This window comes from Triticum urartu, chromosome 5, assembly GCF_003073215.2.
Source record: "Triticum urartu cultivar G1812 chromosome 5, Tu2.1, whole genome shotgun sequence".
Taxonomy (NCBI): Eukaryota; Viridiplantae; Streptophyta; class Magnoliopsida; order Poales; family Poaceae; genus Triticum; species Triticum urartu.
Genome location: NC_053026.1, coordinates 522,615,040 through 522,627,312, shown reverse-complemented (window position 1 = coordinate 522,627,312; position 12,273 = coordinate 522,615,040). Strand labels below are relative to the sequence as shown.

The 12,273-nt window shown below is 48.9% G+C and overlaps 1 long non-coding RNA gene across 4 annotated transcripts; it reads right to left on the bottom strand.

Moving 5' to 3' along the window:
- Positions 1–481: 481 nt before the first annotated feature.
- Positions 482–3,255, bottom strand: LOC125556552. Of its 4 annotated transcripts, none has more exons than XR_007305128.1 (6): positions 2,946–3,255; positions 2,565–2,611; positions 2,457–2,484; positions 2,264–2,370; positions 1,450–2,160; positions 482–784 (listed from the first exon to the last, which is right to left on the bottom strand). It is a non-coding gene; the product is annotated as an uncharacterized LOC125556552 (long non-coding RNA). The 4 variants fall into 4 exon arrangements; XR_007305129.1 differs by having other exon boundaries at positions 482–1,520; positions 2,078–2,160; XR_007305130.1 differs by having other exon boundaries at positions 482–1,507; positions 2,078–2,160.
- Positions 3,256–12,273: the final 9,018 nt, after the last annotated feature.

Genomic DNA, 12,273 nt, shown 5'->3' with positions numbered 1-12,273 from the left:
TTCCAAGGAGACGAGTAACTAGTTTGTGTCACCTTGTTGAGGGGGTGCAATGAAGACAAGATTGAGGATTTCCAAGTATAAGATGTTAGGAAGGAGCCTTGCAAGAGAAGTAGGAGCTGCGCTGAGCCTCTTCAACCTGCCACTACTAGGGAAAAGCCTAGCAGCAGCGCGGGTTTTAGGCCTATCAGCAGCGCGAGCACCCGCGCTACCAATAAGGCGCTACAGCTAACTAGATAGCAGTAGCGCGGATGCCACCCACGCTACTAGTATGTCTGTTACTAGTAGCACAGATGGCAGCGCGCTACTACTATCTCAACCAGCGCTACTACTATCCTAGGTAGTAGTAGCGTGCGCTTCTCCTCCCACACTACTAGTAGCTAATTAGGAATTAAATAAAATAAAATTTAGATGCATTATTTCTGGATAGAAAATAGACATGCCCAGTGCAAAATAAACTCATGTCAAGGAACAACATCTCAACTGAAAGAAATCACAACATCCCATTAACATCAGACTCGTGTCAAGGAACAACATCTCAACTGAAAGAAATCACGACATCCCATTTAACATCAGACGAACACAACCATCATCTAAAGGTGGGTACCTTCCCTAGCATTCCACCACCAACCTAAACAGACCACTTCTCTAGCATTCCACCACCAACCTAAACAAGGCTGGTCCTTACTTGTTGCTCGACACGTGAAGAAGGCCGGGTACCCTCCTTATTACACGAACGAATCCAAGGAAGACACTGTCGGTGGCTCCGAACATGGCTTCCTCTTATCTGTAGACAAGGAATAGTTTCAGCTAACAAGGAAAATGAGAACAAAGAGCAATCAGTAATTCTGAGACAAGAAATAACTTCTGTTGTAACCCGTGCATTGTATTCTATCCCAAGTTAAACTACCTAGTATCTGTCGTAGTCATGGTGAACTCGCTTTCATTTTCAGAAAATCCTGTATTCTATCCCAAGTGCAGCAACAGCTTTTGTGATATGAGAAACGCTAGCTAGTATAAAAATCATTAGGTAAAATGTAAAAAGTTAACTTGTGTGGCCACAAGTTTGCATCTATTCGAGCAATTCAGATCATTAGTAATTAACCTGGCCGAGGATACTCCTAACATATATAACTAGTAGGCTCAAGGAATTGTTAGCTTCATTCTGTAAATCCTAGAGATGTATGCAAGGTATATTCATCCATCCAACTACATGCCTGAATTGCTCTACCAAAAATTTCATCAGTCCACCGACAGGAATCACACCCAAACAGTCTCTACAGCTTCTGGCTACAGCCTAACTAACTTCTGCGCATATTTTAGTTGTGTTCTTATGTTGACTATCAATGACTAAAGTCGTAATCTTGTCTTCACCAGGTTAAATGTGGCTCGGCTAACTCCCTAATGCAAGTAAATTCTGGAGCCCAAGGAAGAAGAGTATTGGCGACTGACCTGAATGGCAACCTACCACTTCAGCAAACCGGCAGTGTCGTCTCTCCCCGTCAACCATCTATAACACCAAACTGATAAAACAAGCCTAATGAAATGTACTCTGCTTATATGTGCCTATTTTATTCGACGAAGCATATTTTCAAGAAAAATGATGTCAAACTGTACACTGGAAGACCATATCAAAGTTCAAAACGACATTTATAGTGATATAATGTGACATTCAGACATTCAGATCCATTATGATCTACAAACATATGGACCAATAAATATACTACTTTGTGCTACATGAATTGCAACCTGCGGAAAATGCAAAGGTCAAACAAAATCCCTTGATATTGTTAACCCTTTTATCAAACTCAAAGCTACAACTGGTCATGCCAAATTAGATTGGTCAACTACAGTTTCAAATGGTAGGCTCACGTGCACTCTTCCAAAGCATAATGGTCAAGCATCTACCTAAAACAAATATTCAAGTCTATTCATGAGGTTCAGCGTGGTTCCAGGGTTTCGAGCTCCACCATTGACACTGGACAGCAAACATAAGGTTTCTGGCCGATCTGCTTGTTTGCAGAGTGATTAGGACAGTAGCGAAATTAACTAGGATTCAGAGTTAGGTCGGTAATTTTACCGCGCCGGGGAACTTGTGGATCCTCTCCTCGTACTCCAGCGCCGGCTGCTGGCTCTCCCCCTCGGCGCCCACCTGCGCCTCATCTTCAATCGCCGGAAAGGGGGGAGGAGGAAAGGGGTTCGTCAGCTAGGAGCACAAGGTGAGCGGAATGGACGGGAACGCGAAGGGGGGCTGGGTTTAATTTACCTCGTGTGTCGCTACCGTCATCGTAGCCATAAATAAACAGAGTGAAGCAAACAAATTAACATCAAATCAATCGACCCAGTTATCTTCTCCACATACACACGCATAATCTGCAATCATATGTGTTCTGATTTTAGTCTTTTTTCATTCAGCAAAACAACACTAAATGCTTCTTGTTTGATTGCATAGAGAATACCACTCTGCTGGAGCGTCTATTCCTCTCCCTGCAAAACATAACAAAATTCAGAGCTTCCCCTAAATTCAGATTAGCAGGAAGGAAAACTGAAGCAAAATTCAGAGGTACCAGTTTGGCACTGCAGCTCGTCCATCTGGTCCAGCGTCGATGTTGCCCTGCACGCACAGGAGCAGGTCAACCTAGACATGATAATCACAAGGGAATAGAGAAGCAAATTTTTGGTCTGAAACATATACGGCTCTCTGTACAAAAGATAGATACAGTAGTTGACAAAACAATATTGACATAAGTGTAGGCTCTCTGTAAACAACAAGGGCTCTCTGTAAACAACAAGGGCTCTCCGTAGAAACAAATTGGCAGGCCTCATCCCTTGTCAAACAAAAATCAAGGGCTTGTCCCTGGTCACGCACGCAGCAGGGGCTCGCCGGGCCGAGGCAGGAAGGAGGGAGGTAGGGGAAGGAAGAGGGGAGGAGGAGGCGGAGTAGCTACCTCTCCCGGCCGGCGGCGACGGTATGCTGGACCTGGCGGCGGGCAGGTTGAAGTGGGGCAGCCGCGATTTGAAGACCAGGGCGGCGGCGAGGTAGATGGGGTCAGCAGGGGCGGCGGCGAGGCAGCAGGGCCGGCGAGGATGCAGATCAGGCGGCAGCCGCCATGGAGTTCACGGGAGGGCGAGAGGTGGCGGCTAGGTCAGGGAGAGGGGAGGCCGAGCGAGACTCCTCCGGTGAGCGAGACGCCCGGGATGGGGTGGACCGAGGACGAGAGAGTGGTGGGGTGGGAGTGGATCGGGCCGGGGTGGATGGTGCAGCACTGGACACGCTTAGTAATAGAGTGGGGGTGTTACCTGCGCTATAGCTACTAACTTAGTAGTAGCGCAGATTTTACACCCCTGGCTACTACTATGGCCTATCCCGAGAGGCATGGTGAAGACCACTTAGTAGCAGCGCGGGTTTATACCCCACGCTACTACTATAAACTTAGTAGTAGCGCGGTTTTTATACCCCTCGCTACTACTAATTAGCAGTAGCGCCTTCTTTTAACCGCGTTGCTGCTAAGATTCTATGTATATGGTTTTCTCTAGTAGTGTGCTAAGGTAAGTCACTGTATGCAACTCAACAGTTCAATTCCTTGTTTGTTTCAGGCATAGTTAATTTTCTCTTTTCAATTGCTTTATTTGTCCTCAGTTAATGAGATGCCAAAATAATCATGCCTGATGTTCGGTACTTGTATCACTATTAGTTGACATAATTAAAGGCCTTACCATTTAATTACTCTGCCGAAGTGTGCCTGAAGCTTTGAAGTCTATTAACCAACTATTATTGCATGAGGCTCACAATCTAGTTTATACTACGCTAATGATTGCATAGTTTTGCATGCTGTAGTATGTTTGTATGAAACCCTCTGCTGTTCATTATGCTCCCTAAGACTTTAATTGAGGCACATAATGGCCAAATGCTTGCTTACTTATACGCAACATGTTGTCTAAATTTGTAACTTGTCTGTGTTTTCGATTGGGCCCCAACATCATGCTCCTCTGGTGAGCTAAGATGGATTTATGTATGCAGGCTGCACAGACTATCTTTTTTATAATTTTTAAAATATCACCTGATTATGCTTCATGACGTGTAACATTTTTTTGAAAGTGACATGTAACATTATTGTTAGTCCTGTTTTGCCATGTAGTACAAAATAGTGTCTTGCTCGCTTCACTGTTGTAACTATATCTTTGCCCTAGTCATGTGTACTTATAGAAACATTTCAGGATGAAGTGACATCAACACAAAGATCTGCGAGCAGTGCGGCATGGCCATTACCGAATGATTATGGATTGGAATTGGAATGTGCTGATGTTCTCGAGCATCAACTAGAGGTGGCACGACAACGTGTACATGATTTTCAACGTATAATCAACAAGTTGAGACTGGACATGCAGGTATTAGATGCAGGAGTAAAAAAAATGAAACAAGACACTGAGGTAACCATGAAGGAATTGGAGATTTTGCAGACTGAAATTTGTGCTATCTGAATCCGGCCATTCCTTTTTTCTGAAGAGATTATAGTTCAAATGGAGTTAAGTTGATGCGCATCCATGATGTATGAGCTGTATTTGCCCAGTGTATGTAATTTGATATTTGTGTATGCTTTATTATCACCTGAGTCGAACCATAATGCCCAGTGGGTATAATCGGCTGTAGTTTCTTTATTCTATAGTGTAGGATTACTCTACCTTTCTATGCCTTGATCTCTTTGTTGTAATAGTGTAGGCTTTTTAGAGGTGATAGTATTGAGTAGGATAATTCTTTGTATATGCTATATCGTTCAAACGGGGGCCAATTCGCCCGACCATGGGCCTTCACGGGCCGTCGGATCCATGGGCCTTCTACGTCTCGTAGGATCCATGGGCCTTCTACGTCTCGGAGGATCCATGGGCCTTCTACGTCTCATAGGACCCATGTGCCTTGTACGTCTCGTAGGATCCATGGGCCGCTGGCTCATTTATGGGTCTTGTACGGGCCTTTAATAGGTCGTAGACGGGCCTTCAATGGAAATCGTACGTTTTATGGGCTGACCATAACTGGCCGTTAATAGGCCGTATTTGGTGATGCTATGAAAGTGGCCCAACAGACTAACGGTCCACAAACGGGCCGGCTGTAACGACGGGCTGAATTTGGCCCACAAAGAGAAAATGACAGTAACGGGCCATAAGTAACTGAATGCTGCAAATGAGCCCAAGAATAAATGGGCCCTCAGAAGGCCGAAAGTTAACTTGGCCTGGAAACGGCCCAACGGAATAACGGGCCGTTAATGGGTATAAAGTGATACACTGTTCATTACGGGCCAGTTTCACCACGGGCCGTTAATGGGTGTAAAGTAATACATTGTTCATTACGGGCCAGTTTTAGCACGGGCCGCTAATGGGCCAAGAGTTACAAAGGGCCTTATATGGGCCGATAGACGTCATGGGCTATACATGGGCCAGAAGTGAAAACGGGCTGGAATCATATTGGACGGCCCAGATGACGCTACTGGGCCTAATTCGGATAGGGCGTAACGCTCCTTGGGTTAGCGGGCTATAAATGGGCCATATGCAAACAGGCCGTTAACAGGCTTTCCATGGGCCGACCCGCCAGCTTTTGACCAAGTCAAATGGGCCGGACTTTTCACCGGAATGGGCTACTGTTGGGCCGTGCTACGTGTCGACATATCATAGGCGCCTTCTGTCCAGTGAGTGGATGACATCTGTCCCAACGATGAGCCGACACGTGTTTCCTCTAGCCAATGATGATTTTACATGTGGAAAATCCCCATTGGTCGGGGCTGTTAACGGGTTATCGGATCCAAAACCCGACCCGATAGCTTAACGACGTTCTGTTACGATGGATGCCACGTGTCGGTCACCCTTGACGAAAGCATTTATGTGACGCATGATTTATTGTCATGGAAGTGGACACTTCCGTGATGATAATTTTGGTAATGTCATGGAACACTTCTACGACAACACAGGTATGACTATCTTTATTCTGTCATAAATTTGTCATGGATGTACATGCATGACAAAAAAGCGACCTACTGTGACAAACACGTATCATCACGGAAGTGTATTTTTTTGTTGTGAAACTGATAATTCGAAGAGACTTGCAAAGATAACCAATCATACATAAAAGAATTCAGAGGAGATTGAAATATTGTTCATAGATAAACTTGATCATAAACCCACAATTCAGAGGAGACATATCACATGTCTAAGGTCAAGGCCCTCAAGAGTGCCCTGGCCGAGGCCAACAAGGAGGCTGTCGGTGTCAAACCTGGCGGATCTCGGGTAGGGGGTCCCGAACTGTGCGTCTAGGCGGATGGTAACAGGAGGCAGCGGACACGATGTTAACCAGGTTCGGGCCCTCTTGATGGAGGTAATACCCTACGTCCTGCTTGATTGTTCTTGATAATTGAGTAGTACAAGAGTTGATCTACCACGAGATCAGAGAGGCTAAACCCTAGAAGCTAGCCTATGGTATGATTGTCCTTGGTCCTACGGACTAAAACCTCCGGTTTATATAGACACCGGAGGGGGCTAGGGTTACACAGAGTCGGTTATAAGGAAGGAGATCTACATATCCGTATTGCCAAGCTTGCCTTCCACGCCAAGGAGAGTCCCATCCGGACACGGGACGAAGTCTTCAATCTTGTATCTTCATAGTCCAATAGTCCGACTAAAGGATATAATCCGGCTGTCCGGATACCACCTAATCCAGGACTCCCTCAGTAGCCCGTGAACCAGGCTTCAATGACGATGAGTCCGGCGCGCAGATTGTCTTTGGCATTGCAAGGCGGGTTCCTCCTCCGAATACTTCACAGAAGATTTTGAACATGAGGATCGTGTCCAGCTCTGCGAAACAAGTTCCACATACAACCATAGAGAGAATAATTTTTGCACAAATCTAATCTGCCGACGCATTCCGCAGTGTGACATCACACCACAGCCAGGTCACCATTCGAATCGTTTTTCACAACCAACCTCAGCGTGTTTTGCGAGGCGGTTTCCTTGGCACATCTTGTCGAAGCAGAGATCGTGTCCCCTTATTACAGGATTCCCATCAATACGGACGTGGGTAACCCAACCGCGTCATCAATTACGACGCTTGGGGTATAAGTGAGTTTTACCAGGCTGGTGGGGGCGCATAGTTTTCGTCCGCCCTTATAAAGGGATAAGGGTTCACCTTTTTCTTCCCACGCCTTCTTCCTCCTTGCTCACCCATTCTCACGCACTCGAGCTCCAGCGCCCAAGTCCACATCCTTCTCCTCAACTATCTCCAAATATGTCCAGAGCGGGAGGCAAGTGGATGGTCTCCTCCGTCACGGCGGGAGACATTAAAAAGCTACGCGGGGCCGGATACTTAGCCACGGATATCGCACACCGGCTGCCAGCCGCGAGGCAGGTCGTCCCTACCCCGAAACCTTATGAAAGGGTGGTTTTCCTCACCCACTTTGTCCGCGGACTGGGTTTCCCCTCCATCCAATCATCTGCGGCCTTATGTTCTATTATGTGCCGGACTTCCATGATCTGGCCCCGAATTTCATCCTCAACATCTCGGCGTTCATCGTCGTGTGCGAGGCTTTCCTTCGCGTCCGGCCCCACTTTGGCCTATGGCTGAAGACCTTCAATGTCAAACCGAAGGTAGTAGGCGGCCAACAAGCGGAATGCGGCGGAGCCATGGTGGGCAAAATGCCCAATGTTACATGGCTCGGGGGCTCCTACGTGGAGACCATAAAGGGCTGGCAATCGGGATGGTTCTACATCACCGAGCCGCGCGACACCAACTGGGTGGTGGCCCCCGAGTTTCGATCTGGAATCCCCACTCGGCTTACTTCCGGGAAGGAGAAGGGCCTGTCCTGGGGCTCATCGGTGGAGCTGGACGGACTCCAGAAGTGTATGCGGAACATGATATGCAAGAAACTCAAGCTTGTCAACATAGTCCAGGTCATGCTCTTCCGCCGGATCCTCCCATGTCAACAACGGGCTTTCAACTTATGGGAGTTCGACCCGGCCCAGCACCAGACTCTACGCGAGCTCTTCGACACGACGCATAAGGACGTCTGGAAGGTGCTGTTCAAGGGCACCGAGGTCCCCCCTCCCCTTACCGAGCACTGCGGGCTAAGCGTGACGCACCCTACGAATCCGGTAAGTTCTGTACATCTCGTAGGGTATTTATTTTCCATAGTTTAACCATGTGCGGGATCTGAGCTCCCATGCCTTTGACAGGACTGGGTGGAGACATCGGAGCAGATTGACTGCCCGGCCCCTCTGCCCGAAGACCCTGCAGACGCTCTCCTGACGGAGATGCGGACTCCGGCTCCTTATGAGGTGCCGGAGAAGAAGATCAAGAAGAAGGCCACGGGAACTCAAAAGAGTTCCCAGCGCCAGGTGGTATCGGACTCATTGTCCGATAACTCTGGGACGCACTCCTACTGTGAAAACGAGGAGGAGGAAGATGAAGGCTCTCCCCCTCCATCCGGGGCAGACAAGAAAAGGAAGGACGCCCAACCGGGGAGGCCGGAGGGTCCAAGAAGGGAAGGACTCTCCTTCCGGGCTGTTCCACCACCGCCGCCGACAGCGAAGATGAGTGGTTACTCAGGGCCAAGCCCCTGGCGAAGTCGTAAGTATTCGGATACCAGAGTAACTCATAGCATACTTTTATTGCACTGCTTCTCCTAACATTGAATATGATCATGCAGTCCACCCCGAGCCCGTATCGATGTATCCTCGTCGGACGGTTCCTTGGACTCGTCGGATATGAATAGCGGTTCACTTCCAACCGCCTCTTCTCCTCGCCCTACGAACAATGTCGAGGAATTGTCTCAAGGGGCACCGAACCGAGGGGAGGTAGTCCTGGAGGCGCCTCAAGGAGACATTCCGGACTCCAGGCGCAAAGGGAGCAAGACTCCCAAGGGCTCCAAGTTTGGCCCTCAGCCGAACACTGCGCCGGAACCTCCAGTGGTTCCGGACTCCGGCAGGCAGCCCCCTGTCAAGAGGGGCAAGCCGCTCGTGCCGGTGACCTCTGTCTATCCAGAGGCACCGGACAACCTGCTGGGAGCGCTTCGCGGCGCTTCCATCAACGAAGAGCACCGCACTATTATGAGTGCGGTGATCAAGAAGGTTCAGTCCGCCAAGAGCGGACTGGCTGAAGCCTGTGCCAGCCTTCTAACAGGCTTTGAGGTAAGTATTTAAAATATAGGAAAATATTACCGCATAGACAGTAGTCCCTGATGCTCTGTTTGGTGTTCATAAAGAAAAGCCGAATAGAGGATCAAATAATATCTGCAGAAGTCTAATACAAGTATGTCTATATGCGTATGCAGGCTTCACTGCTGACCTCTGCCGCACTGACTGCGGAGGTCGCCGCACTGAAGCAGAACCTCGAGCGGTCCGAGAAAGAGCTCGGCCTTGCCAAGAGGCAGCTCGAGGATAACAAAGGTAAGTAATACCTTGTCTATATATATATATAAGATGTGGTTGCAAAATGATAGGGTCATCATGGATGTGCCAGGGGCCACGACCGAAGTGGCGAACCTGAAGCAAGCATTGTCCGGGGCCAAAAACAAAGCGGCCGAGGAGCGCACCAAGCGGGAGAAACAAGAGGAACGGGTGGGCGAGGTGCAGAAAGAGCTCCACGCTCTCGTGAAGAAGCATGAGACTTTGGAGCTTGACTCGAAGACGCAAGAGTCCGAGCTTGCCGTGGCCTTCGAGAGCACAAAGCATGCCAAGGCTGAAGCCCAAAAGGCCCTCCAGTAAATTGAGGCGATGAGGAAGATAGCAGCGGGTAAGGCATTCATTATGCAAAGCAAGCATGTGAAAGTAAATTACTTGTTACTTACCCGAGTCCGGAGCTCTCCAGGAGCATTCGCAGATTTGCCCCGCAGTGTGTCGGATGCCGCAAAGTACTGCCATGCCGAGGAAGGAAGCTCGACGGAGAAGTTGTTCTGGTTTCAGTATACTGGGACCGAACACCAGATGCCTGTGAGCGACCAGCTGAAGCAACTAGTCGAGCTGCACAAGGCGGCCGAATAGGCCATGAGGGGCCTTATAGTCCGGATGTGGCCTGGCGACTCCCTTCCCAACAGCTACTTCGGCCTGGTGAGGCGGCTTGTGGATTCCTGCCCACGGCTGGAAGTCATAAAGCGGTCCGTCTGCATCTAAGGTGCACGCCGGGCTTTTGCCCGTGCGAAGGTGCATTGGGCCAAGATGGACGCCGAGAAGCTGGTGAAGGAGGGGCCGCCGCAGAGCAAGGAGCATCGCCACCCTGAAATGTATTATGAGGGTGTCCTGAAGGGTGCTCGTCTTGTGGCGGATGAGTGTGCGAAGGATGTAATTTTTTAATGAACTTGCTCATGTGATCCTGTATTATGAAAACTTGTTCATGTGCGCTATGCAACACTTGTTTGAATTTAAAATATTACCTTCTGTACGGCTATTTATCAAATATGAGAGATGGCCAGTCGTCGGCTTCTGCCCCCATGCCACGAGTGCTGGGGTGTTCGGGATAAAGCTGAGCACTCTTTTTCCCATTGTTGGGTCCTTCAAGGGAGGTGCTCAGCACAACGAACAAGGCAATCGGACTATAATGATTTATCACTCTCACTTAGCCATAGAAGTCTACAATTTTAAATTTTGGCGAAGCCCCTAGTATTCGGAAGGCCGAATTCGGGGCGCTATACACGCCTAAGCCGGACAAAGCCGACTCCTCGCCCTAAGTGCCATAAGTCTTTAGGGACTCGAGACCTCTCGAACAGCGACCAGCTCTCACCTTATCATGATAGTCAGTTTTAGCTTTCTCTACTGAGGTGCTTGCCCAGATGAACCGCGGCACAATCACAGTAGTTCTCCCAGTGCTACCTTAGCTGATATAGCGGAACGTAAGGTACCAAAACATGGGAGCCGGGCAAACCCAACTATTGACCCAAGACATGATTCAGAGTTGATGCATATAATGCTATAAGTTCGGGGTGCCACACTGTCGAAAGTGTTCGGACATCTCACGCCGTATTATGGGGTACGCTTAAGCCCCTGGCGTATTGGCCGTACCAGAGTGTACGGGTGCTGAATGTCATGAATGAACATATATATAAAAATAATAGAGGATGCGATAACAGTCTAGTGCTATGCATTGTTTATTCAAAAAGGTGCGTCGAAGAAGAATGATACAATTAGTGCGATAAGAAAAAAGTAGGACTATTTGACATGTCCCCTCCAAGGGCAAACTGAGGAATGGTATTCAAAGCAGGTATTTCACTAGTTATCAGAGACCACCTGCGAATTCCATGGTGCGACGTAGGTTTCAGCCTCCTTGGTTGTTGTATCGTGCGTCCGGCAATCGTATTGCCGGGCGGGGTTTCCAGAGAGTAAAGTCCTGAAAGAGAGAAAAATAACAAAGCGGGAAGCCCCTAGTGCGGTTGAGCCGTGTTTTGGGGTGTGCCGTAGTCATGCCCCCCTATACCCATGGTATTTCAACTCGTAATTATGTACGTGTGGCACGGATTTCGCCATTTGGCTGGGACTGGGGTGGGGGCCGCATTGCTATGCAAGCTCGGAACGTGCCAGGCGGTCTTGTTGCAGATTACTCCGGGCGCGCTTGAAGGTGTCCGGGTGTTTAATCGCTGATCTGGTGGATTGCCTTAAGAGGCTGCTTTGTGCTTCTGCTGCGAGGGCCGCAGTGTGCTCCTCCGTGCGGAGAGAGCGCAGTGTTTCCATTGACTATGATGACCCCCCGAGGTCCTGGCATCTTGAGCTTGAGGTATGCATAATGCGGTACCGCATTGAATCTCGCAAATGCGGTTCGCCCGAGCAGTGCGTGGTAGCCACTGCGGAACGGGACTATATCAAAGATTAACTACTCACTTTAGAAGTTATCCAGGGATCCGAAGACCACTTCTAGTGTGACTGAGCCTGTGCAATGGGCCTCTACACCTGGTATGACGCCTTTGAAGGTCGTTTTTGTGGGTTTTATCCTTGAGGGGTCTATACCCATTTTGCGCACTGTGTCCTGATAAAGCAGGTTTAGGCTGCTGGCGCCATCCATAAGGACTCGTGTGAGGTGAAATCCTTCCATGATTGGGTCTAGGACCAGTGCGGCAAATCCACCATGACGGATACTAGTGCGGTGGTCCCTACGATCGAAGGTGATCGGACAGGAGGACCACGGGTTGAACTTTGGGGCGACTAGCTGCAACGCATATACGTCCCTTAGCGCACGCTTCCGCTCCCTCTTGGGGATGTGAGTTGCGTATATCATGTTCACCGTCCGCACTTGTGGGGGGGACCTCTTCT